Source organism: Pongo abelii, chromosome 8 (genome assembly GCF_028885655.2).
Source record: "Pongo abelii isolate AG06213 chromosome 8, NHGRI_mPonAbe1-v2.0_pri, whole genome shotgun sequence".
NCBI lineage: Eukaryota > Metazoa > Chordata > Mammalia > Primates > Hominidae > Pongo > Pongo abelii.
Genome location: NC_071993.2, coordinates 4,075,224 through 4,098,387, shown reverse-complemented (window position 1 = coordinate 4,098,387; position 23,164 = coordinate 4,075,224). Strand labels below are relative to the sequence as shown.

The 23,164-nt window shown below is 38.6% G+C and overlaps 1 long non-coding RNA gene across 1 annotated transcript in view; it reads right to left on the bottom strand.

The window, feature by feature from the left end:
- Positions 1 to 23,164, bottom strand: part of LOC103891567 (uncharacterized) — a 59,299-nt gene that overhangs the window by 23,332 nt on the left and 12,803 nt on the right. The window contains exons 3-4 of the long non-coding RNA XR_008510864.1: positions 8,830 to 9,252; positions 5,660 to 5,794 (exon numbers count right to left, since the gene is read on the bottom strand). This is a non-coding gene — a long non-coding RNA (uncharacterized LOC103891567). The remainder of the gene's footprint in view (positions 1 to 5,659; positions 5,795 to 8,829; positions 9,253 to 23,164) is intronic.

Here is a 23,164-nt window from a genome sequence, read left to right as displayed (position 1 = left end):
ATCACTGTCCTAATTTGGGGTTCAGTTTTTATTATTTATAAAATTTAGTAATTTCTAGATTTACCATAATATAAATTAATTATTACTATCTAGTACAAAATTACTGTTTATCAGCAAGTTACCACAAGTAATTTACCAGCAAGTTATCACAAATAATTATTATAGTAACAAGAAACTATTATTATAACTAAATTATTACAAATTATTGTTATAGTGTATGAGTCCAACAGGAAGCAGCAGCTCTTATTTTGAATAGGTAAGGTTTCTAAACTGGAGGGATCAGGTCTTCCTTATCCAGCTTAATTTCTACTCCTTTCATGACATTTTTCCAGATAATATGCCGGGACACCCTTAGCATTCCATCAAGTTTTGGGTAAGAATATTTTCCATCTCTGGCCAGCTTGATTTGCCGAGCTGTGCTGGATGTTAGCGGCTGCATTGGACATTAGCTGAGAGTGAATAATGAAGATGCATCAGCTTCCAACTCTGTGCCAGCCTGTGCCACGTCTTTGGCCCTGGGTAAGGTTAGCCTAAGTGATGCCAGCCAAACCCCCTCTGCAGGCTCCTTCCCTTCTTCCTGGTTCCCCTTCTTCCCCGATGCACACCCCCCACCCCCCAAAAAATTCTGTCACTCCTGCTGCTCAGCCTAACGCAAGCTATACACAATTGTTGATGCACGGAAGAAGATACGCTGGACACACAAAATGAAGCAAACAGAAACTCAAGGCCATCGACGCTAAAGCAACCCTCCTGGCTGGTGTTTGGAGACCAACACAAACTTTCTGGATTGTATGTCAGCATTTAACATGGGAAAAAAATGGAAATCAAAAGAGTCCCTTTCTCCTGTTCCTATCTCGCCACTCCCAAACCACCATTACTCTGGTCCCTTCAGGTGAAATTTAGGGTTGGTGGAAGGAGGGTGGTGCCCTGAGCCAGGTGGTCAAGAGTAGCATCACAGCTAGTTAAACTCAGGGCAACAGGACGGAGACTAGACATTAACGACTGATGTGTAGCTTCCTCTTGGCGGACGTTCCACATTACCACCGAATTTGTGCATCCCTGCTCATCTAAGCTGTGGTTAGATGTCGTCTAACTTGTGGTTCTCAACTTTGACTACCTGTGGGCCACTTGGGGAGCTTTGAAAACTCCTGGAAGAAAAGACCCCGGAGGTGCCTCCGGCCAATTAGATCAGAATCCCTTGGGCTTCCAGATGACTCCAATGCACGATTACAGCTAAAATGCCTGAAAAGGGTCACATGGCATTCGGGTGTTAAATCAGACACAGAACAGAAGCAGCAACTGCTCTGTTTAAAAATAAAAGCCACCTATAATGAATGCTATTTTTAAGAGGTTTTATATAAGCAAAATAAAGCATACAGCCAACACCACTTTTTTTTTTTTTTTTTTTTTTTTAAACACAGAGTCTTGCTCTGTGGCCCAGCCCGGAGTACAGTGGCATGATCTTGGCTCACTGCAACTTCTGCCTCCTGGGTTCAAGAAATTCACCTGCTTCAGTCTCCTGAGTAACTGGGATTACAGGCATGAGCCACCACACCTGGCTAATTTTTGTGTTTTCAGTAAAGACAGGGTTTCACCATGTTGCCCAGGCTGGTCTTGAACTCCTGACCTTAAGTGATCTGCCCACCTCGGCCTCCCAAAGTGCTGGGATTATAGGCGTGATCCACCACACCCAGCCTCTTTTACTCTTACAATAAATTTTGCTTTGTTAGAGTGAAAATAACATCAACTGTGTTACTCTGTATGAAAATGTTCTGTTTCCCTGCTTGGTTTTACAGCATCTCCATTCCTACAGCTATAATTTTATATGATGCCTTGCTGGTATTTGCAGAGCAAAAATATTATATATTATATGCAGTTCCTTATGCCAAAAGGTACAGAAAGTTTTGTAAAACTATGGAAGAGGAAAGAGCATTAGGTTTATTTTTAACTCATAAAAATTTTATTTGCTTTTTTTTCCCCCCTTTACACGGATTGCTGTTACTTTAAAAGTCTTCTGGCATTTAACTGGCAATAAAAAGGGCAAAACAAACTGTTCCTTCCTTTAGATTGTGCAATTTTATTGCTCTGTTTTAGAGGGACCAAATATGCCTTTTAAAAAAATGCATGTTTAACCACCTTCTTTGTGTAAAGCAGTAGGGCTGTGAGTTGACAAACCCCAAGGGTAAGATAGTGGTTCTGTGTGTGCCTGATGTTTTTCAGGGATACTTAGAAACAATCTGAAGCTAAGTAGCACGGATGGCACTGGCTCCGCATGCAACCAAATCAAAGACGACTGAGTTTACTTTGAACCCAATCATGTCTACACTCAAAGTAAATGCAGAGGCGTCTAGAAGACCACATTGATATACCATGGCTCTAACCAGAAGAATCAGCGTAGAATTATATGTTTACACTAAATTGGGAAGCCATTGAGCAGAATAAACGTTTCACACTTAATCAATGTACACATTTTTGATCATATAGGCAACGCTATCCAATACCAATAGTGGGTTCTATTTTGCCTTTGGTGATGCTGTGCTTTCTGTTTTTAGAGCTTTCTACACATGTTCACATAGATCGAAAAAATTGCAGCGTAATGAGTCAATAGCAGAATGGTCACTTGCATTTCAAAATATTACTCAGGCAGAAAATAATATGTGGATTTCATAGCAGTATATATAATTAAAAATAAAAGTTGGAGAATTTGGAGGAAAAGAAGAATTTTTTTGAAAATATGTCTTGCCTCCAAGGGAAATAGAGCAATAACCTCCACTATCAGATAGGTTTTTATTTGTTTTTCATGTTTCTTCATGGATCTATTTTTTTCTGTGGTCATAGCAGCAATCAGAAATGAAAAGATTATTATTTGCTATGGGTTGGTGCAAAAGTAATTCAAGTCTTTTTTCTCTAATATTGCTTTATTACCACTTTCATCAAAAATGTTATAATAACAGTATTTAATTTTGATGGACTATTTCCTGCACACTAGATACTTTGCTAGGTACATTATCCACACTGTTTTATTTAATACATTAGGAAGTATTTATCTTATTGTACCATTTTGCCATTATGAGTCATAGACAACTCAAGAAACATTCCGATGTCACACAGCTAGAAAGTGTGAAGCAAGCCCATTCTATTAAACATTCCCTAATAAAATGTTGAACTCTATTTTTCCTTGTTTTGCTAATATTTGCTTTTGAAACTTTATTACTAAGTGTATGTAAGCTTAGTTATATTTTCCTTGAGAAAATTGAAACATTTATGTTATATAATGACCCTCTCTCTTTATCTTTAGTAGTGGTTTCTGCCTTTTAAGTCTCTTTTGCCTAATAATAAGAGGATTAAATCAGCTTTCCTTTGTCTGTGTGTACATGCATATGTGTACAAGTGTGTGTATTTACATAACATTTATATATGTATATCAGTTTATAACAGTGATAGATATAGATAGATAATCAGTTTACAGAAGAAAAATTCTTTTAACTGCCAAATTTTCTAAATTCTTGTAATTTGGATGTGTCTCTCGTAAATAGCATTTAGCTAGATATTTTTTAATCCAGTATGAAAATATTTGCTTTTCAACCACAATGTCGAGTCTATTCCCATTTAGTGTTGAAGGGAAGAGTGCTAATTGCCTACAGTTTCCATTCTCCACGTCTTCCTTCTACTCATAGAACCTTCTCCCAGGTCCTTCCCCGAGCTGAGCGTGTCCTGGGAGTGCTCGTAGCTACGTATGAGTGAGCTGGGAGAAGCAGAATGGAGCAAAGGTGCACAGGCTGCTGGGGGTGACTGGGTCTCAGTCTGAGAAAGGAGCTCCTAGGTGTCCACCTTCACCCGTTTCTGCAGACCGAGGTATGGTCACAGCTGAAAAGGCACCTTAGAGCCAGTGAAGCAGGCCGAGAGAAGAGTGTGCAGGGCCATCCACCAGCCTACGTCCACTCGTGGGGACTCTCCAGAGAGGGAGAAATCCAATCCTCTTCTCTTCCTTACAGAAGCTCAGCCTCTTCTTCCATCAGAACCTTTTGGATTGCTGACATATTTGAATTTTATTTTACTATCTCATATTGTGCTTTCTATTCTTCTCATGCGTGCTATCATTCTTTTGGACTTTTCCTCCTTCTTGGCGTTTTTTGAATTTAGAGGCTTTTTTCCTCTCCCTACATTTAAAAATTTTCTACCAAGTTGAATTTACAGTCCCTATTTCTATTATGTTAGTGTTTAGTATTATTTAACAGTTTCCATACAGAAGTCAAAATTTAATCACCATCTCTTCCCTTCTCCATTACAATGCAAAGGTCTATTCATATTGAATGTCTATAATATTTGTGCCCTGTATCTTAATTATAACATTTAAATTCCATAAACTGAAATTTTTCTTCATTTAGGTTCCTTTGGCAACTCTCAGATTTTATGTCTTAATTTTACACTCATTCTTGAAAAACAGTTTTAGTGGACATAAAATCTGGTTGACTATTGATATTTTTCAACACAAATAGGAAGTAATTTCAACTCTTTTTTGATTTCCCTTGTTGCATCTGGGAAGAAACGTTAGTTCTTATTGCGATTCCTTTGAAATTAATCTGTATTTTCTCACTAAGGGCTTTAAGTAACTGCTGTTTGTTTGAAATTGTATTTTGAGTAATATAGCTGTTGATTTTTCTTTTTACTGTATCCTACTTGATATTCGACTTCAGAATTGGCGTCTTTCAACAAATCTGGAAACTCGTTACATGTTAACTACTCAAATTCTCTCTTCTGGAAATCTGAGTAGATGAATTTTAGAACTTGCCTTCTTCATCACACCTCTTTAATTTTACTTGCTTTATTACTACAATTTATATCATTATATCAGATTTACTTTCCAATTCACTAATTGTCTCTTCAACTGTGTATTCATAATTGAAACTGAATTATTATTTTTTAACTTCAGACACTTTACTTATCATTTCTGAAAATCCTACCTGGGGCTGGGCACGGTGGCTCATGCCTGTAATCCTAGCACTTTGGGAGGCCAAGGTGGGTGGAATACAAGGTCAAGTGATCGAGACCAATTTGGCCAACATGGTGAAACCCCATCTCTACTAAAAATACAAAAAAAATTAGCTGGGTGTGGTGATGCACATAGGTAGTCTCATCTACTTGGGAGGCTGAGGCAGGAGAATCACTTGAACCCAGGAGGCAGAGGTTGCAGTGAGCTGAGATCACACCACTGCACTCCAGCCTGGCAACAGAGCGAGACTCCTCAAAAAAAAAGAAAAAGAAAAACGAAATTCCACTTGGTGTTTTCCTTTCAAATTTGCTTGGCTGTTTTGTAGAGTCCTCATTATTTGCTTACATTTTTTAGTCAATTCCTACATTTAACTTTATTAAGTATGTATATAATATACACGTATATGTTACCTTTTATTATTTATAATATACAATTACATAAATATATCATTTATAACAGTAATATAATTCATAATGATAATTTATAAGAATATATAATTATATGGTATATAATTATAACAATTTATAATTGTAATATATAATAGTATCTTTATTTATAAATATTTCAATTATAAATTATTTATAAGTAATATAAACACAGTATTTATGTATATGAGACATTTATATTATATATAACATTATATAATATACTATAGCTGTATTATACCTTAGACAATTCCAGTGTCTAAGAGTGTGCAGGATTGGTTCTGCAGTCAGTCGTGTCTGCTGTGTCTCACTCATTGTGCCTTCTTCCTTGAGGTGTTGTGTCTGGTATCATGATGTTTTTCATTATCTTTGAAACCTACCACTGTGAGAATTATCTGAGGCTGTGTTCTAGGTCTATTTCTCTAGAAAACATTTGTATTTTCTTCTTTTAAGCATATTTTAAACTTCAAAATTGTCTTCAAGGTTTACTGGACCAAAAATTTTGCTGAAAATTTATTCAGACAGCATTACAATTTGATGTGAGGGCCAGCTTCTGGTTAGATCAGGAGTGCTTTGTTGATTCGTTTCCCTACACTCAGGGCCAGGATGATGGAATGCACCTCTTTCTGGTGTTCCATTCTGTCAGGTGTGTTTATTTCTAGTTCATTCTCATGCGGAAGGTGCAACCATCGAAGTCTCCTTATGACCCCGCCTGGTGGTTCTGAGCCTTGGCTTCTCCTCTCACAGACCCTCCACTGTCATCCAAGATTCCCTGGAGACGAAGGCAGCTTTGGGGCTCAGCCTACATCTGACTTTGACCTTTATTGTGAGTGTGAGAGTGGTGGAACTGTGATCCTAAATTACTTTTTGACAGTCCAGCAACAGTGTATGTGTGTGCATGCATGTATGTGTGTGGATATGAGCCTGAAGATTTTCTAGGAGGAATAATGAGATAGTATTTCATGTGTATTTGTGTGTGTTCTGTGTATGTTATTTATTTCCAGAATGGCAGAAAGCTCATGGTGGCAGAAAACATTTCTTTCATGCATCTGTCAGTGTCCTCTGTGCAGTTGGAAATGTTGTGAATATCTGGTTTTTATAGTAAGTTTTCTGCTATAGATTTGCCCAATAGCTCAATCAACATTGATACGGTTTGGTTCTGCGTTTCCACCGGAATCTCATCTTGAATTGTAATTCCCACCTGTCGAGGGAGGCAGGTGATTGGATCATGGAGGTAGTTTCCCCCATGCTGTTCTTGTGATAGCGAGTGAGTTTGCACCAGATCCTTGATGGTTTTATAAGCATTTGACAGTTCCTCCTTCGCACACACACTCTCTTCTGCCGCCTTATGAGGAAGGTACCTACTTCCCCATCCATCATGACAGTAAGTTTCCTGAGGCCTCCCAAGCATGCAGAACTCTGAGTCAATTAAACCTCCTTTGTTTATAAATTAGCCAGTCTGGGTAGTATCTTTATAGCAGTATGAGAACAGACTAATACAAACACTGTCTACCTCTGCAATCTATGGACACCACCAAGCATTCGTAGCAGCCAAGCCCCTCTGATCAAGCCCACTTGATCTGTTCTGCCTTTCGGACTCTTGGGCATCTTGCATCATCGGGGAGCAGACCTTCTTTGTAATATGTTCATGAGTAGATTTGGAAAGAACAGTTTCTGTGGGCATGTTTTTCACAGAGAAGAAAAACACAGAAATCAGCTGATTATCCCTTGTAATGAAAGAATGTTCAGCTTGATGATATCTTTAATAACCAGAAAATTAACTATGAAATAGTCTAGACTCTGGGTGGAAAGAGAAAACAAAAAGAAAAAAAAAACAGCAATCTCTTATTTAACTTTGCATTTGTTTAATATTTTATGAATAAAGGGGTTAAGTATTGTCCAGTGTTATGAAGATGAGAGAAATACTTTTTTTTCTTCTTTTTCAATAAGTAGATTTTTATCATCTCTTTTTCTGATTATGAGAATAATTTATGATCATACAAGATGGTCAGGGTTCAAATACCAGCTCCACTGGTCACTAGTTTTATGAACTTGTAAAATCGCTTCAATTCTGCATGCCTCATTTATAGAAGCACAGAATCGCAGTGATTCTGACCTGAGGCGGTTTTGTGAGACTTCAGCTGAAAATGATTGTAAAACTTTCTGTGGAGCCTGGCACTTGGGAACCACAGCCACACAAATGGTAATCAAAAAAATAAAAATAGTCTTATAATATTTTGGTTAAATATGTATATATATATGTATATAATCAGTATAGAAAAACATAAATAAGTGAAATTGCCAGTGACGTCACCCTGGAAATTAGTTACTGACAACATAGGTTGTGTTTCTCCCAAGCAATGCACTGGGAGCTTCTTGTCTTCTCTTCCCAGATCCCTTTCTTTGATGTTTATGTTTGTGTGTAGTTTTTTCTAATAGAAATGAGACATACTACCTCACATGTACTACCTTCTTTTATCAAATAACAATATATTACGGTTATTATTATATGGCAATAAGTATAGATCTAGGATAGAGAATCATTTTAATGGTTACATAATAGCCCATTGTATAGTTATAACATGATTTATTTGTGCAATCTCCTACTGGTAGGTTTTAATTATTTTTATTTCCCTTTCTTCTGTTTTTCTGTAATGACTGTTGCAGTTTTTGTGAACTTGACTACTGATTTCCTTAGGATAAATTCCAAGAAGTGTGATTGTACAAATGGCCCAAGTTGCTGAAGTTTTTCAGCTGTACTTCCCAATTGCATTCCAAAAATTTTGTAATTGCTGGGCACAGTGGCTCACACTTATAATTCCAGTTACTTCGGAGGCTGAGGCAGGAGGATCACTTAAGCGCAGGAGCTCCAGAATTGCTTGGGCAACATAGTGAGACCCTGTTTTTTATATATATATAAAATATATATTTTATATATATATAAAATTTATACTCCCATAAATGATGCATAAGTGTAGCCACTTTTTCACATTTGTTTTTGTAATTTTGGATCATTCAATAGACAAAAATACTCTCTTTGTTGTGGTAATTCATGTAGTTTCGATTGCCAGTATAAGTGGGTGCAACCATGCGGCAAATGTAACATCATGCTGTCAGCTTCTCTATGTGGCGGGAGACAGCGTCACCACAGCAGTTACTGAATGGGGCTCCCTGCCCTGCGGCCAAGGCTTTCCCACCCTGAAACACAGCACGAGGCAGAGTACTGCTGTTGGCTCAGGCTTGTTGCAAAAGCAATGCAAAATTTTCTGGAAGAGATGAGTACCAAGAACCCATCTCTGGTCCAGAATTCAAAATATGAAGGCCTATTCAAGGTAGAACAGGGCATGGCAGGTGAAGGGATTATGACTAAGATTTGAAACCCACACATCAAAGAGAAACAGAGAACCTTACCAGCTGAAGGAAGGTGGAAGCCAAACTCAACACAGGAGCTGGGGAAGAGTATGTGGGAAGAGCTGGTGTCATCCAAGCACGTGGTTGAAGCTGGAACATGCTTCAAAAGCAACTGCTACAGCCTCAGGAAACAGTGCCTGAGCACATGATCCTGAACTGGAAGGGTTATATCCCTGGAGCCTGTGGGGGGCCAGGACCCAGAACAGGATGGGGACTCCAACCTCAATGGACACACCATTCAACTGGGCACTACAGTGACGACCAGAAGGGTGGCAGGAGACTCCTCCATCATAGCTGTCCTTCCTCTTTGCCTGATATTCAGACAAAAAAACCCCAGGACCTATAATTGAGAGGAAGTCTTGAGCAGGACCCACTGTGCCATAGTTTCTGTTCATGAGGGCACACCGACATTTGAACAATTTGCTGGGGAAAAAGAAAAAGAAAAAAGCAAGTGAAACATACCAGTCATAATAGCGCTGTTGAAAGAAAGTTTTGCCTGTTTGTTGACATTTTGAAATTCCTGTTTTGAGGATTTCCTATTTACATCCTGTATCCATTTTTCCTCCCTGGATCTTGCCATTTTCTCAGTGACATGGAAGAGCTGTTTATATGCAAGTGATGCCAACTGTTGTTGTGTGTTTTGGAAATATTAGTGAAGGAAAACAGCTAGAGAGAGAGAAAGTGAAATGGGAAGTAAAACAACTTTTTGTTTTTAAGACGTCCTTATTTACTTGCCACTCTTGCTAATAAATTCTTGTCAATTAAGTAATAAAAACCTTATAAAATTGTTTAGAAACCTTTTAGAACACCAGATCCTTAAAGAAGACTGGTAACTCCCAAGTTATTTAGGACACAGAAGCTCGAGCAGATACGCTGGGAGCCGGGGAAGAAAACGAGAGCAGGCAGTAAAAGGAGGGTCTGGACTGAGTGTCGTGTGTGATTTGGCAAAGGGAAAGTTAGAAACAAATTTCCATTTGCTTGTGAACATTTGTGTGTGGTCAAACTATTCTTGACCATTCCAGAAAACTGACCCATACTCACAATTGGAATTGAGACAAGGAATACATTGTTCAAAAAACAAATTGACCTATTTTAGACAGAAAATATAAACCTTGAAATCACATTTCAAAAGCATTAAAAGTCAAAAGGCTGATTTCAAGTTGTAGCATGAATGTTTACTCGTAGGAAACCAGCAGCAGATTAATTATTCTTATATATTCAAGTGAGCACAGATTGAAAACCAGCCTTTTGCCGGGATATTATGTCAACACCAAAATTTTAAAATGTGAATGAAACAAATGATCTCCTTCAAGAAGCTCAAATTCTTTAAAGGAAGGGCAGATGTATAAACAGACAAGTGCAAGTGAGTATTAGTTATAGAATTATAATGACAAAGACAGCATAGCAAAGTGGTTAAAATGGAAGCTCCGAAGACAGAATAACTAGGTTCCAGTTATTAGCTGTGTGACCACAGGCAAGTTGCTTAGACTCTCTGTGCCTCAATTTCTCATCTACAAAATGGAAATAATAATAGAACCTACCTCATAGTTTGACCTTGGGATTACATTCATTAGTTGATACCCATAAGCATTCCGAATAATGCCTCCCATATCATAAGCACTCAGTAAGTGTTAGTTGTTATCATGCTCATAAAGAGCTTCAAATCTCAGTTTCTCATCCATAAAATGGGGATAGCAATCCCTGCCTGCTCCAGTGATGACTATGATGCTTCTGTGAGAACATGAGAAAGTGCAAAAGACTTGGAGTGTGATTAAGACCGTTCAAGGGAAAAATGTGATTTTAACTCATACAAATCCCTCCAAAGTATCTCCACTACATAAAAATAATGTGTAAGTTTCTTATTATTACATAATAAGTACCGTTTCCCTTAATTTTCCACAATGGTTCACTTTGTGCTTTTACAAACATTGTCAGTAATGAGGTCCAAATTGCTGTTTGGCATCAATCGGCGGTCACTACTTCACAGGTCATGAATTTCATTAAACAGAAGCAAGTCAGAGGTAGACATCCAGATGGCACAAGACTCTAGGTAAAGCCCCCTCAACTTTCCAAGGATGTGGAAGAGCCCATGAACACATGTTCCAGGCAAGGCAACCAGATGCACCATGCACATCCAGGATGCGAGGATTAGGACCATGGCAATGGGTTTCCCTACCACACAAAGTCCTCCCAGCCCAGCCGAGGATTAGTATGAATGAAGTGGTAGGACTAGATTTGCCGATTCTCATCAACAAATTCATCATTTACTTTACTCAGGATCAGCTCAGCCAGCTTAGCTGATTCTGTAGAGAAGTCTGATCTGGTGCCTAAATTCTGCCCCCAGGAACAAATGCCCCGCTGAGGAAACTTGGTCACAAAAGACACCGCCCATTCTTCCTCATCCTCAGCCTCTCCTAGGCTCCCTGTTCTCACTTTGTATGCTTGTATTGAAAACTTTCAAGCTTGAGCATGGAGGTGGTTCATTTCCAAAGCCACGTTCAAATCTTTCGGTGAAACTTTACAAAAGAGCAGACAATAGATGCAGGCAGAATGAATAAGCAGCTCTTATCCAGCACCGTCAAAGATGTCCCGAGTGGAGTCTAGCTCCCAGGCTGTGAGAATGCAATCAGTTAATTTGACTCTGTTAATACCATGGGAAATATTACTTGTGATTAGAGAATAAAATAAGACTATCTACAGATTTCTATACAGTGAAATGGCTAATGTTCTCATAATTAGATGTTGGCATGTAAAAATAAAAGAACATTTCTCCTTCCTTGTAGTGAGCGGCCACCAGCCGTGTGCTCATCCTAGGATTTCTAACAGCTCTTTGATAGATCACGGAATGAGACAAAACGTGTTCCCCAGTGTGCTGGTGACTGATCTCTATCCCTGAAATCCACACCGTTATGTAATGTCATACTAGTTCTATGCTTGCAAAAACCCTAAACGAGGCTGTAAAATGAATGCATTTGTGTTCAGGTTTTTTGGTTTCCCCGTTGTTGAATTTAGACTGTTTTAGGTTACTGAGAATATTAGTCAAAGATTGGTTAAATATGTAATTTCTGAGTATCAAGACAAGAGTTTTAAAAGTACCTCTTTTTTTTGTCATAGTTTTCGTTTTGTGGCTATCTTGATCAGTGTTATTGAAGAGACAAAATATCACGGTCTTAGCCTTGTAAGAGTTCACCATTTACATAGGTCCCAAGGCTCACATTCATGAAACAAGTAGAGGGTAAAGATGAATCCAGGTTTTCTGACCTTGAACTTGAAGGATTAAGGACTCAAAGAGAAGTAACACTGACAGCTGGGGTGTCAGGATTCAGGGAGACCTTCTGGACCAAATTGCCTAAGTGGACCATATTGCTCTGGATGAGAAGAGGAGATAGGACAGTGTATTGCAAGTAAGGCCCTCTTGGGCCAAGGTCAGATGAGTCCAGGAATAAATTAGACTGGCCTGTGGGGCACTTGGATGGCGGGAGGAGTTTGTTCTCCAGAATAGCAGGATCAAATCCTGGAGAACACAGAGGCTGACGTAGTGCAGTGCACTGAGCTTTTGGAAATGCTTGAGCAAGGAGACAGATGAAAGTAATTTCTAAGGAAGATTAGTCTGGCTGTAGTGCATAGAATGAAAAAGAATATGGAGAGTCCATGTTAGGTCATTCATCTGGGAAAGTGTTGCAATGATCTTGGGATGACAGTTGCACACTCCACCAAAAAGACACACTCAGAGTATAATTTGAGGGAAAATAAGAGAACTTAGTGGTTAGCATAATGATAAAGATATTTTTGCTTGGAATATGTGATTTTAATTCTTTCCATGGAACCAATACATTACTCTATTTGGGTCTGTTTAGTCTGCCGTACTTAAAGGGAAAGGAAGCAGAGGCTCTGGTCACAAACCATCAGCAGAATCCTAAAGGAATCTTTGGTTACTTTGAGAATTCCCCATTACCTATATACCTACCATTTGATTTTTAAATAAAACATACTTCCATATCATTCGTATTAGGTTAATCTGCAAAACAACAAATATCTCATACAGAATTTCACATCTTCTCCGGATCCTTGCTCCAAAAGTTGCCAACAATCATACCACTCTCAGCTAGAAAGACTTACAGATCAGAACTGTAAAGAGTAATAGTCTCTTGGACAAGGTACGGTGGCTCATACCTGTAATCCCAGCACTTTGGGAGGCCGAGGCAGGTGGATCACCTGAGGTCAGGAGTTTGAGACCAGCCTGACCAACATGGCGAAACCCTCTCTCTACTAAAAATACAAAAATTAGCCAGGCGTGGTGGCGGGCACCTGTAATCCCAGCTACTAGGGAGGCTGAGGCAGGAGAACCACTTGAACCCAGGAGGTGGAGGTTGCAGTGAGCTGAGATCACACCATTGCACTCCAGCCTGGGCAAAAGAATGAGATTCTGTCTCAAAAAAAGAAAAAAAAAGTAATAGTCTCTTTATTAGGATTCCATCAACAACCTCCATCCAACAGTTATCTATGAGATACTTACTGTGTGCTAGCTGGTATCTCACAGGTTGGGTTCCAGCTGTCAACAAGACAAACCCAGCCTTTATTCTCAGGGGGCTCAGAGCCCAAAACATCCCTCTATAGATAAGGTCTTTTAAAGATTTCCTTTTAAAATTATCTTCCCAGATACTGAATACAACTTGAAAGCAGGTGAGTCTTTCTTTCCCTACTTTTTATAGTGCAGAATAGATAGTAAATATTTACCAGGGTCTTGTTCATTCATATACCTAAAATGACATTGTAATGAAAATAATTGTAAATCAGTTTATCTTTATGCTCTGAGGCCTTAAGATTTGGCGCGGTTTGGGGCCTTATAATGTATTCTCCTGGCCAAGCCAATTTTCATGATCCAAGCTAACGGCAGGCAGAGCTTCTGGAAAGGCTGGGGCAATGCTTCCAACTTCCTGGGAAGGTGGGGGTTACTCTCATAAACCCAGTGCGGGAGTGTTGTCTGAAGGCCTTGTTGGGAATAAAAAGATAATTAATAGGGTGCATGATACTGAATATAAATCATCCACAGCTATGCCTCCCCTAATTAAACAGAAGAATGAAAACAAAGGGCAAGGACCAGTTTCACTTGTAACTTTGTTTTTCTACATTGCAATGTTGGAGGCTGGCAGTGCTCCCTATAAATTCTCTTTTTGGTGAACTCTTACATAAGTGTTTGTAGGAACAAGTCAAAATAGCTTAGTAAGACACTACATCCCAATTTGTTTCTTAAAACACAAAAAGTAAGAAATAACCTAAAATGATGTAGTATACAGATCTGCAGAAAGGAAGCTTAAATTTAAACGTTCATCTTATTTTGAGCCAATTTATTTGGATACTATAAAGTCACCCTTCAAATAAAAAGATGTAAACATCAGTGACAGCAATAGTCTTCCTCTGAGTGGAAATATCTAATAATTATTTTGAGAATCTATATTTCGAATCTGTCATGTGAGTTCAGTTTTTTTTTGTTTGCTTGTTTGTTTGTTTTTGTTTTTGTTTTTTGAGACGGAATTTTGCACTTTCACCAGGCTGGTCTTGAACTCCTGACCTCAGGTGATCCACCCACCTCGGTTTCCCAAAGTGCTGGGATTACAGGCGTGAGCCATGGCACCCGGCCATGAGCTCAGTTTTAAGTGAACTGCTATTTTCTAAAAGGGTGTGCTTTAAAAAACAAAAGATGATTTGCTGCACTTAAGAAAATAACGTTATTAAAAATTTACTTGCCAGTCAAAACCTTAAATACCCTAAAATACTCTGGGACTTTCCTGAGCCAATCACATGTGACCGCCAGACATTCAGGCAGCATCAGACACCCTGGCTGCTCAGGAGGTGGCATTTCCCCACGCACCCAGGCCTGCTCCCTCCTCTCTGTCATGGAGTTTTATCAGAAGATACAAGCTGCGTGTATTTATTTCCATCTTGCTAGTTAATGCATTGAGAGTAGCTATGCTTTCTAAAATGCTTCCTATTTGTTAAAGCACCACCATTTTGCATTTCCTAAGAAGAAATGGAAGAGACACAAGTGACCAGGCTAAATGGAGACTCGGCTGTTTTATCTGTTATTTAGAACACGCAGTCTTAGAAAATCAGGTCCCTTAGCCTAAGTTTCCAGAAGCTCAGAGCTATTGTAATATGTAAAAGTCTCATCAGAGCCAGAATCTACTCTAACTTAGATGCCCCATACCCAGCCTGCTTCCCTCATCTGAATACTTTGTGATGGTGGAAAGGGGATTAGAATGTTTTCCATCCATGGTAGCGTTTTTTTTTTTTTTCAATGCAAAAAATACAATTTTAATGACAAGCCATTATCTTCTTTGATCTAAAAAGGAACTATTGTGCCAGGCATGGTGGCTCATGCCTGTAATCCCAGTGCTTTGGGAGGTAGAGGTGGACAGATCACCTGAGGTCAGGAGTTCGAGACCAGCTTGGCCAACCTGGTGAAACCCGGTCTCTACTGTAAACACAGCAATTAGCCAGCTGTGGTGGCGGGCACCTGTAATCCCAGCTACTCGAGAGGCTGAGACATGAGGATCGCTTGAACCCAGTAAGCAGAGGTTGTAGTGAGCCGAGACTGCACCACTGCACTCCAGCCTGGGTGACAGAGCAAGACTCCATCTCCAAAACAAAAAAAACAAACTTTTTTTTCTATTGGCTAAGCTAAGCTAAGGATATTTAAAATTTCAGAACCTCAACATCTGAAAACAAACAAACAAAAAAAAACAAACAAAAAAACAAAAAAAAACAAACAAAACAAACAAAAACAAACAAAAACAAACAAAAAGAAAACAACAAACAAACAAAAACAAACAAACAAACAATAACAAAAAACAGGAAAAAAAAATGTTCCATGTCTCTGAAGGTGGAAAAAATGGGAAATAAATATTTCATCCAAAGTGACCTAGCTCCGCGGGGATGTAATGTTTCCCACAGCCTCTTCTGGCTGCTGCACTTCTTCTTCATGAGTAAAGTATGCTGTTTACAGTGTGTCCAGTCACCTCTAGTCCATGTGGGATACACGAGGACAGGCTTACTAAAACTCCATACCTGGTTAGAGAGGTGGGGTAGGGGACTCAAACAGGAGATTGTCTTTCACTTTCAAAGAACCCTGATTTAAAATAATTTTTGGTGTTATGGACTGAATTAACCATGTTCCCCAAAATCCATGTGTTAAAGGTCCTCATCCTTAATACCTCAGAGTGTGACTATATTTGGAGATAAGGTCTTTACAGGTAATTAAGGTAAGATAAAGTCATTAGGATGGGCCCCAATCCAGTACGACTGGTGTCTTTGTAAAAAGAGCTTAAGACACAGACACTCGTGGAGGAAAGATGGTGGGAAGAGGCATGAGGAAGAGATACTGTTCACAAACCAAGGAGAGAGACCTCAGGGAAACTGGGAACAGATTGGTTGATCAGAATTCCGACACTGAAAAGAAATGACTTGAGCTTGATCCATAGACTAGTATAGAAACTTCTGTCTTTTTTAAAGGAGACCCTTAGGGATTGATATGCTAGGGTTTTTTTTTCTTATAAATGTAATTTGACCTGTTGTATCCCAACACTAGGATTGGTTTCACTTCCCTCCTAATTAGTGTTTCATAGTGACAATCAAAAGATGAAAATTTTAGTTTTGTTCCTTTTCCTTCATGCATTGGAACAATTGGATGATCTTTATTTTAATGTTTTGTGAACTTTCCAAATTTTCTCACTTCCTTCCTCCTTAGAAAGCTCAACAAATGGGAAAGAAACATGATTTCATGTTTCCTCCAGAAACTCCAGATATTTCTGAATCACAGAGGTACTCTCAAGCAATATATTCCTGTTACTTATTTATTTTTCTTAAAAAATACTCATTTACCAAATAGAAGTGGACCAACATGACCCCATCAACAGGCTAATTTGTTATTAATATTCAGAAAATGCTCAGAAGGTGCTGCTACTTTTCATATTTCTTACTGATGAATGAATGGGACAGTATTAGACATTCTTGGCAATTGGCAAAGGGTCCTAACACATGCAATCACTTCCTCCTATTGCAGAGAAGTAAGTGTCTGTATTAGTTGCTCCAGAAAGATAAGGCGCACAGAGGGCTTTTCAGGGGAAGGTGGTAGGAAGCCTGGAGCTGGAAGAACCATAAATAGTGTCCACGAGAACGGCAGGACCAGCGGAACCAATGCTGAAAGTGCCCTGGCTCGTAGTGATCAACAGGCTGATAGTCGCCAATAATCAACAACTTATTTGTACCAGAGACACTGCTTCTGGGTTCATGCAATGGTTATTATCCTATGGATACCTTTTCCTTTATTGAATATTTCAACACCTCTTTTGCTTCTGTGTCAGGCCTTGTTCTTGGCTCTGCTGCTGCACAGTGGGCCAAACAGACAAAAATCTTCATCCTTACAATCGACTATTAGCACATGGACACAGTGCAGCCTTATGAAATACGACTTTAGAGTCAGGTTGTCTGCATTTTTACATTATAAATTAAGATAAAATATGTTTTCACCTTATAAGATCCCCCTAAAGATGACAGTAAACAGTTCATACATTTGTTACTCAAGGCATGGTAAATGTTCCCTGACCAGAAACAACTAAGCACCATTCTGTCTCGTGCCCAGGTTCTATCTCTCCAGTGTCATTGGGACTTCTAGGAGAAAAGCTCTTTCTTTTTCTCTGGATAGCATGGGATGCAAATGCAATTCCTGGGAATTTTGCAGCCATTTCATCATCGTGAGGGAAATGATCATGAGGATAAAGATGTTCCATGGGGTTTGGCAAATCCGTGAGAATCACAGAGCACTGGTGGCAGGTGCCTGCCCAAATCATTTTTGAATCTCATCCTCCCTAGAGATTTGCCAGTTCCACAAATCATGTAGCTATTGTGCAGTGGTTTGAAAATACACATACAAATTCTTTGACACTTGTCCTTTCCAAGTCTAATTTTCCTTTCCTCCGAAAATGAGCCGGACTGAGTGACCTGCTTCCAGTGAATAGAGTCTGGCAGAGGTGAAAGTGGCTTTTGAAGTGAGGCCACAGCAATGCTGTCACTTTCACGTTGTTCTCTCTTGGATAACACAGTCTGGGGAAGGCCATGGCTAAGCCATAAGGGCAATCCAGTGTGGGAAGAAACTGGGCCTCTTGCCAACAACCACCACACATTGGCCACCATGGGAGGAGCTACCCTGGGAGCTGATCCTCCACCCCCAGTAAGGTCTTCAGGTCCTGAAGCCCCCAGTGTCCTCCTGAACTGCAATGTCTTGAGAGACTCCAATTACCTTGATCTTAAACTCCTGATTCTTAGAAACTGAGAGGATAATAGTTGCATTAAAACTTTAAACCTCTCCATCTTGAGGTGATTTTTTTAATGCAGCAAGAGGTAACTATTGTAGATTTTGGTAGCACAAATAGATGCACAAGCAGTGAGGAGCTGGAAAAATATTGAGGAAGGTGTAAGTGACAACCAGAGGAGCCTTGAAAACACTGAAAATAAGTATCTGCTGGTTGCTATGAGAAGGCTACAGGAGAAGGCTTAATGTAAAGTGAAGAAAATGTCATTGAAAATGGAAGAAAACTGGATCCTTGTCACATAGTGGCAGAAAGTTTACCAATATTTGCACTTGCAGTAATGTGAAAAATAGAAAATGCACCTAATAAACATGGTGATTGGCTAAAATTTCCAGGTAGAGTTTTCAAAATGCTATTGGGCTGCTTCTAGGAAGAAGACAGAGATCAACTAAAGGAAGAACAGATACCAAAAAAAAGAAACAAGGACTCCTTAATTTTGAAAATTATCAGCCTCCCCTGATGATAAATAATGCTAAAATTAAGACATGACCCCCAGGCAAAGAGAAAACCCAGAGTACTATCAGAAACACATGGCAAAAAGTTGAAGCCAAGTGTGCTTTTCAAATTCTTTTTAAAGCCTCAGAAAAATCTAGTTGAAGTCTGAGAAAATCACTCATTCAAACAATAAAGCTTTTAAGAAGCATAAGACTATTGTTCCTCAGTAGTTTAGACAGGATGCCAAGGTCAAAATGGGTTATTTTAAAGACATTTCTAGGTATGGCTTTGGTAAGATGGAATACACTACAATAAGATTCATGGGAGACCCACACAATTTTTCAAGACAAGTGGAGCAGCAGATGAACCACTAGCTTTGACTGAAAAGGAAAGAGTCAGTTCAAAATGAAATGGCTTCTTAAGACCCATAAATTTCTATAAGTAAAAAGTAGCTGAGGAAACTACTCAGCTTGGAGCACTGGCCACATTTCATGGGGGGAAAAAAAAGATGACTCGGAAGATCCAAGAAGGCAGAGACAGAAGGCATGTGGAATTACTCACACAGCTTGAGACCTGCTTAAGGAAGCACCAATATGTGTCCTGGGAAGTTTCAGAATTGCTATGGAGCAGTAGCTGCCATATGCCTGTGTTGTAAATGGAAATGTGCCACTGTGGTTATTTTGTGCCTCTCACACCATTATACATTACTGTTGTGTTGTTCTTCTAGCTCATAGGTCTTCAGATCAAGAAAAGCTGAACCTAAGCAGGTGAACTTCAGTAATACCACCAATGAGATTTGGAAAGAGAGTGAGTTGAGTGTATTTTTCATGCAAGAGGGTACTTTTGTTTTCCTAACCAAGGTAAGAATTCTATTTTTTACTTTTTTTTTTTAGAGACAGGATTTTGTTCTGTTGCCCAGGCTGGAATACAGTGGCATGATTACAGCTCACTGCAGCCTCAAACTCCTGGGTTCAAGTCATCTTCCCAAGTAGCTAGAACTACACATGTGTGCCACCATACTCAGCTAATTTTTTAAAAGCTTTTTGTAGAGACAGAATCCTGCTATGTTGTCCATGTTGGCCTCAAACTCCTAGGCTCTAGCAATTCTTCCACCTCACCTTTGCAAGACACTGGGATTACAGCCATGAGCCACTGTGCCCAGCCAACGAAATAAATTTTAATCAAATTTTTATAAACTGGAATGTCTCTAATTTGGCTTTTAGAGTGTTCTATTACAGACATTTATGATATACATGGGGGTGTGGATTAAACAGCATTCCCTGCCCCCACAAAAATTCATATGTCAAAGCCCTAATCCCCTATGTAACTACTTGGAATAAGGAAGTAACTAAGGTTAAATTAAGGCATAAGGTAGAACCCTGATACAGCAGAATTAGTGTCCCTGTGAGACCCCAGAGAGCTCACTCTCTCTTTCTCCACCACATGAGAGCACAGCAAGAAAGCAGCCATTTCCAAGCCAGGAAGAGAGCCCTCCCCAGGATTCAAATTATCAGGCACCTCGACCTTGGATTTCCCAGGCTATAGAGCTATAAAAAAGTAAATTTATGTTGTTTAAGCACCTCCCTAGTCTGGTATTTTGTTCTGGCAGTGATATCATTAATCTGAAACCCTAAGATCCTTGAGAATAAAAGAAATGATGATTTAGGCCTCACCACATCTTGTTTATGAGTTTTGAGGCTGTAGTTCCTAAACTGCATGACTTTGTCAGCCTCCAGGTTTTAACTGGGGACACGATGTAACAAAGGCACTTTTACTGTGAAGCTATAAAGTTTAAGGCATTTTTGGATCCAGCTCAAGGAAGACTGAGTTAGAGGTACTTTCAGTTTGAATTTTACTAGGATATAACTGCATGGCTTTTTGTCAAATCTAATAAGCGATTGCTCGCCCAAGCAATGACAGAGGAATGCCTTGGAAGTGTGCCCTCTACAACCATGTCAAATACCTGACGCCAGGATGCCAGCTGTCATAGGCCACAGTATGCCCAGCTCAGTCTCTCAATCTTATTTAGAAAGTAACCCCTTTAATAGCATCTGAAGTTGTTGAACTCTTCAGCATTTTGCAAGTTTGTGTTTTCATTTCGAGGTTGTCTCCTAGATTTAAAAACGCACATGAACAGTTGAATTTTTCTTTAGGCTAAGTACCACAAAATGGCCTGCTCACTACAGTATTCAAGCCTTAGAAATTGGGTTTTGCAGTGTTATAAGGACTCCCAGACATACAATATACATTTGAAGACTTCAAAGAGAAAGATAAACACAAATAAGATGGAATAAGTTTATTTGAAAGATGCATAAAGCCTGAATGTACCATTATAATCTAATTTGAAGGATGTTTTGGAAAGTTGCAGTGAAATTGGAAATTATGAGCTCCTTATTTATATACATAGAATGGTCATGTTTCAACCATTTTAAGTGCATTTATTAAATAGAACATGAGAGAAATACAGGCACAATATTAATGGAATATAAAACAAAATAAAAAGATATGTGTTGAGAATAAAATTCTTTATCTGACAGTGAGACTAAAATGTAAAACCCATTTTTTCAGATCAAACCAAAAGCAGTAATTTATTGCAGCTGAAAAATAAATTTCAAGCAGAGGCCATGAAAAGGCTGTAGAATTATTTGACAGTAATAAGAAGAAAGAGGAGGGGATCATAGACACTCACTGTGAAAAGATTTAAAATCTTGCTGAATTTACAAAAAATACGGGCACTAAGTTAAAATGAAATATGTTAGGCCACCAGAAATGGGATGTTTTTGATAAACGGGTTAATGAGTCTCATTAATAAATCTAATTAATCATAAGTAAATGAAAACTTTTTAAAAAATCTTGAAAGTCCTTGTAATCTTATAAATTATGTATTTTTATAACTAATATTTTATTTATAGTATAAGTTTTTTGATAGAAGGTTTCATAAATTCAACAACAGCCTTAAATTTACATGCCATTACCAATAATAAGTTGTAAAACTCAAAGACTTTTTTGAAACTATTAATTTTAAAATATTCTATCAAATATTCTTCAGAAAAATTAAATTTTACTATTCATTTTATTAAATAAAGATACAATAAACTTTTGCACCTGAGAAGCTGCTCAATTAGAATTCTAACAATTTTTTTAACTTATTCAGTTAGGTAAGGCAGCTAATTTTTACAAAATTATGTTAATTTGCTGAAATTTATAATATTGTCATATTTGTATACTTTTATAAAGATCGCAATGTGTTTGATTTATTTTTCTTTCTACATAAAATTTCACTTTATAATTTATTTTATACTTTTTTTTTTTTGTGATGTAGTCTTGCTTTGTAGCCCAGGCTGGAGTACAGTGGCATGATCTTGGCTCACTGCAACCTCTGCCTCCCAGGTTCAGACTGTTCTCTTGCCTCAGCCTCCCAAGTAGCTTAAACTAAAGGCATGCATCACAATGCCTGGCTAATTTTTTTATATTTTTAGTAGAGACCGGATTTCACCATGTTGGCCAGGCTGGTCTCAAACTCCTGACCTCAGGTGATCTGCCTGCCTCGGGCTCCCAAAGTGCTGGGATTACAGGCGTGAGCCAAGCGCCTGGCCTATGCTTTTAGTATTTTGTCATCTTAAAGGGGGTCCTCAAAAATGTGTGTTTCTGGCCCTACAAAATGGGATCAATCCACAGTGCAAAGTAACATTTATGACTAGGTACTGGTTCACTTTTAAAAAATATATGGAGAAAATGGAGTTACTTCACTCTATCTTTTTACTTTACTGTTTTATAGCTATTTAAAAATGCATTACAGTTCCCCCAAATAGATTATACTGTGTTAAACTCTATTTTTTTAAAGTAAAGGCAAAATTATTAAAGTACAGATCTCTTTAAATAAGAGAAGCAACAAAAATGAGGACATAAGACATATTTATTTCAGTTAATATGCAATTCAAGAATAAAGATCTGGCAAAATAAGAGAAAAAAATACTTCCCAAGTGGTTATGGTTGGAGGGATATGGATGTTAGACTCAATGGAAAAAAAAGAAAAAGGAGAGATGAGAAGCCTTTTTCAATCCCCTCAGAGCCAAACCGAATCTTTCCAATCATCCTCACCTTGGGAGGATGGGCTGGCTGCCCCTGGCCAGACCCACAGTCGTGCAGATGTGGGACACACCACAATACTAACACGAGGCATTTGAACACTAGCTGGGCCACTTTCATCTGAAGTCGGATTGAAGTCTCTGGTTGATAGAAAAGTTATATCTAGATAGAATGGTTTTTGTGGATGATGCCATAGAATTTAGCTAAATGGTTGCTTCCCATGGGAGGGCTTTTAACAGTCGTTAAAATAGTCCATGCTGTGAATATAACAAGAATCTCTGCTTTGGTCCAAGCCAACAAATTGATTTTCACATTAAATAATAGACTGAATATAATATTTTTAAAGTGAATATGATATATTGTAGCATCACTGCTGGAACTTGTCAACAAGAACACTAATGCGTGTTTTTCTATAAAGATTTTTTTCAAGTGTAATTCTCTTT